Source organism: Gastrolobium bilobum, unplaced genomic scaffold (assembly GCF_033153095.1).
Source record: "Gastrolobium bilobum isolate Gb01-03AN ecotype WA unplaced genomic scaffold, APGP_CSIRO_Gbil_v1 utg1269, whole genome shotgun sequence".
Taxonomy (NCBI): domain Eukaryota; kingdom Viridiplantae; phylum Streptophyta; class Magnoliopsida; order Fabales; family Fabaceae; genus Gastrolobium; species Gastrolobium bilobum.
This window is the reverse complement of record NW_026898540.1, coordinates 88,045-93,863: the sequence shown is the minus strand read 5'-3', so window position 1 is coordinate 93,863 and position 5,819 is coordinate 88,045.

The following is a 5,819-nucleotide window of genomic DNA, read 5'->3' as shown; positions in this document are numbered from 1 at the left end:
AAACTGATCCAATCCAATTAAAATTTGCGGTTTTTTTTGGTTTTCTGTTTATTCGGTTATCGATTTTTCAGTTCGATCACCGCGGTTTGGATCGGTTGATGAACACCCTTAGTTTGATGTACGAAAATTAATAATTAAGATTTGATGTATAATTTTTTATGTTTACACTTGGGTAAGAATATCATGTCCCTAATTTTTTTTTTAAGAAAATTCCAATTAAAAATTTCGAAATAATGATAAAAGATATATAAATAAAAATATTTTTAAGCACTTTGATTGCAAGACTCTTAATAAACAAAAATAATTTTTTTTTCAGCATTTTGATTATAAGTTGTTCTAAAAACAAAATTATTTTGGATCCATTTATTAAAAAAGATAAATTATAAAAAAAATGTTTTAAAAACATACTTTTATATAAAATATTCTATTTTTCAATATATTAAAGTAATTTCCCATTCTAATTTAAATGTATAATAATAATATTGTTTATAAAAATACTTTTATAATAATCAAAATTAAATATATTTTTTCAATATTTTTTAACAATAAATGACGCAATATACTTTTTGAAGGTATGTTATTCAGAGAAAAAAATGTCCCATATATCGAAATTAATACGATATCAGTGATCTGTGACCGACAATGTCATTGTCAAAATGATTGTTTATATATGAATTGCTCTAAAGGTTTAAATTAAAATAGATCCAGCTACTCAAGTCAGGTGGCTCATTTGGTAGTATAAGGACTCAGTGGTGGGAGAGAATCTCGGTTGGAATCCCACCTACACCATCTGAGGAGAGACATAAATACCGTAATCTTTGGACTCGCATAATTACGTGGGAGTTATTTTCCAGATCTATGGTAGTGGATGTTGGTGGCAGCATGATAGTTAAAATTTTGATTTATTATCATAATTTTATATTTTTATGATATTTTTTTCATCAAAATAATTTTATAAATATTTCAAACACTTTTATATTCTACGATATTTTATCCGTTTTCATTTTTAGTTAAAATCTTGATTTTAACTATTTTGATGGATGAAAGAGGGACTAAGGTTGCCACGTGACAAAATGTAACTGGTATGTTCTAAATTTCACCCCTCGCTTGCCGATAAATCTTTAGTACAACAATTGTATTTAAGTGGGTACAACTTTTTTTTACTTTTAGAAAAAAATTTAACATTTTTTAAAAAAATTTAAATTTATTTTTCCCGCCATGTTGCACTTTTTTTCAAAAGTGGAAAAAAATTGTACCCACTTGGATACAACTGTTGCACCAAAGATTTATCCCTCGCTTGCTCATATTCCATGACTCTATGCAAATATTAATTAACTTAACAAATAATAATTAGCATGTGATAATTGAGATTGTTAAAATTGATATTCAATTCATTGAATAAAATATTAATTTTATTATCTATAATGCAATTTAATTATTAATTTATTTTTTCCAATTCACCTGACAAATCAACTATTTTATAAAGTTTGAGAATTTTAATTGACGAAATTTTCATTTCATGGATCATAAACTTCAAATTTCCCACTTTTCCAATCTTTTGAAAATAAAAATAGAAAGGTATGATGATTAATCTTCCAAAAAAATTAGAATTATAACATAAGAATCGTAATGTTTCATGAAAATTTCTCGCATTCAAGCCATTGTGAACTATGCACGATATCACACACCCAACATATATAATATCATGATATGATATCAGGTGTTTGAAATATTTGAATTCTTCCTGTGAAAAATGAAAGAAAAAAATCAATTTTAAAATTGCCATTAAAATTGAAGCTTTCGTGTTTATGGGAATAGAATACATTTGACAACTTGAAATTTTTTACAATATTAATTATTATTTAACTCGTTGAGTTTAATATCAATTTACGAAATAATAATAATAATAACGTTACTTATTATCTTAATTATGAAATATTAATTGTTATAGATGATTTTAATTAGAGTTTTATAAAAGTTATGTTGTAGGAAAAATGATTGTGTAATGTTATAGAGATTCGTTTTGTGTGCCATAATTTTCTTTTTTCTTCAAAAAGTGTGGGCTCCACAAAATGTTGTGTGTGTAGAAAAATTTGTTGTGTCATGTTAAATGACAAAGGCAAACTCCTTTTAATTAATATTAAATTGAGTAAAGGAATTATAAGAACGTTAATATTCTAACGCGCTGGTGCTGCTACTAACCCCAATGATACCATGGGTTGGGAAATAATTCCTTTAATTATAGGTAATTATTTTTATTTTTTTTGAAAAACAATAAAAAAGTCAAATCCGACTAAAAGCATATCAAAATTTGATTATTATGATTGTATTTATTCTTCCATTGATTGTGAGGTCAATGAGCATAAAATATATTGTAATTTTGGGTGGCTAAAATAATATTAAGATTTTCAGATAGAAAACTTGAATAATTAAGACAGTTACACCTCTTACGAAGTTTTTTGTAAAAATAAAAAAATATATTGAAAATTTTATAGCCACACATTTCGCTATTTGTAATTGTATGGTTTTTATGTAACACATTGCATATGTATATTTGTTCAATGCCAATTCTTTGGGCTTTAATATTTATGTAATTAGGAAATTTTTAGGAAACAAAAAAAAAATGATATAAGAGAAAATTTGTTATGGGATCCATTTATGAAATGTCTCTCAAGAAGGTGGTACTATTAGTATTACCCGTGTGTATATATATATATATATATATATATATATATATATATATATATATATATATATATATATATATATGGGACAGGATCCGTTTACAAACTTTTTTTGCAATTACACTAATGTAGGACCGGTCGTATACTGTGTGATTAATTTAGGACCGGTCCTACATAGTGTAGTTTGTAAGACAAAAAAGTTTGTAAATATAACATGCCCCTATATATATATATATATATATATATATATATATATATATGGTTTAGTGAATGTACGCCGATTGCACCTAAGAATTGGTGCAACCAATTATGTATTCTCGGAAGTACATCATTGTACTTTTAGAAATACATAGTTATAATATTTATTATAACTTTGTACTTGAGGGAGTATATAGTGAACCGCACCAATCTTTAGGTGCGTTTACTTTACAAACAATTTTTCTCTCTCTCTCTCTCTATATATGTGTGTGTGTGTGTGTGAGAAAAATATTTCTCAAGTTGCTTGAGAAATATTTATCTTCATCCAGCTCAAAACTACGTTGTTTTGTTTATTTATTTCTTTATGTTTATTGATTTACATTTGAATGGGTATAATTCCCTTTTTCTTTTTCTTCCTTTATTACCATTGATCCATCTTTGTATAGTTATGATTTAGTGACCGGAGATGAAATTATCTCAAGCAACTTGAGAAACGATAAGCCTATATATATATATATATATATATATATATATATATATATATATATATATATATATATATATATATTCACAACCTATTTTCGCTTGCAACCTCTTTACAATTATATCTTAATCGTTGATTTTCGTCAATCAACAGTTATTATTTTGGCAAATTAAATTCATTAATTAATTATTAATTCACAATAAATGATAACAGTTCATTGGCAAAAATCAACGACTAAAATATGGTTGTAAGAGATTATAAACGAAAATAGATTGTAAGTATAACATTCTTCTATATATATATATATATAACGGATGTAAAGTCACTGCACCTAAAGATTGATGTAGTCATATAAAATTATGTCATTTTATAGTGTGAAAGTATTAAATATAGGGAATCATAACTATATAAAAGTAAAAATAATATAAAGTATTAAATATAAGGAATCATAACCATACAAAGGTGAAAATAAATATAATATTTCCATTTTTCTATAATTAATTTTGAACTCAAACTTCTTTTATCCCTCCCAAAATGACGTAGTTTTTAGGTGACTGCACAAATTCTTATATGCACTCACAATAAATCATTTTGTCATATATATATATATATATATATATATATATATATATATGAAACCTTTTATTATTCAATTCTATATTGTTACATTTTTAAAATAATTTTGCAACTAAAATTTCTGAATCATAAAGGTAATTATTTTTAAATATATTCAACCCATAGTAACCTATAGGATCAAAATTAAACACTACTAGAAAAGGCTCCATTATTGAAGAAGAATATTTCGTTGAAAATAATGATAGAGTTTTTGACGAAAATTGAATTTCGTCGAAAATATAGATGGAAAAAGATTCGGTTATAATTACTGATGAAAATTTTTGATGAAAAAAAATTCCATTAAAAGTTCAATGAAAAATAATTCAGTCGAAATTTTCTACTGAAACAATTTGCGTCAAAATTTTTGACGGAATTTTTTTTTGATGAAGATTTTTTTCCGTCAATAATTTTCAACGAAATTCTTTTTTTCTTCGAAACTTTCGACGAATTTTAGTTATCGTAAAAAATTTGGACGGATTTTTTTTTTCATAAAAACTTTTGTCAAAAATTGGGCGTTTGGTAGAAGAGAATTTTTTTTTTTATCCGGGAATCTCAATTTTCAGAAATATGATTTTTACATCCAGTTTACGATAATATCTGAAAATTAAAAATTTAGAAAAATTCAGTTTCCTAAGAATCTCCAAGAATCCACAAAATTAAATTTCTTTTTTGTAAGAATGCAGTCGTTTATAGTTGCTTATGGTATTGTAAATACATATTTGAATATTCACATGTGAATGCAAATAGTGACTATCAACAATTGGAAGTGTTGAAGCAGTAAGTAGAGTTCTGAGTATCTTTTTGTAATTATACAGGAATTATGCTTAAATTCACTCATATGCTAATAAAAATTACGACAAGTGAATATGTTGTTAAGAAATTTCTGTAATCTTTGTTGAAATAAGTTCCAAATAAAAGAAAAGTACTCAATTAAGGAAAGTATATTTATGTGAATGCCATCGAGAATGCGGTCGAAAATATATTTATTTCTAGTAGTGAAAAACTCAAACCTAACGAGATTTAATATCTCACTTTTAAATTTATAGGAAAAACTTTGGTTTGTGTGTGTATCATTTAGCACCATGTGGTTTAAAAATCATCACTTATATCCCTTGTGGTTGCACTATGTGTCATTTAATTCCTCGAATGACTAAAATACCCTCATAATATAAAATATCAAAAATACCATTAATAAACTAAATATTAAATTAAAAATAAAATAAAAACTATCCCTCATTAAAATTAAAACCCTAATACCCTTTCTCTATTCTAATTTTGTAGAGGAGTCAAATATCTGCACCAAAAGGAGCATCAATATTAAATCAAATGAGAAAATTATCAATCATGCTATTTGCTGTACTAGCCATACTACAAGACTCCATAGGAATGTTATAGTATGACGGGACGGATCTGAGAGAATTGTTTTGCCTATTTTTCACTATGTTGCTGGTGACAATGGCTGTGTAATACGATATATCATCACTAAATGTGGACAAGCTACCATTGCATTGATTAGTCAATCCAAACACCTGATGATAGAGTCCTTGTGTTGATAGAGTCACAATTCCACTATGCCGAAGAAAAATCAGGCCAATCCCCCATTTTGGTCCTTGTGTTGATAGAGTCACAATTCTGATACTGAAATAAAATCAGGCCTCATTAGGTTTTGGTTTTATATACCCTCCTTGTGGTACCAATATTGAAGATTAGAAAGTTCTCCCTGAGAAATTATCACTCCACGTAAGAATAGTGGTAAATTAAATTAAATTAAATTGTGTATAGACGTCCTATCCATGCTTTTATTTCAGTATTTCATCTCTCCCTCACTCTGAAATAAT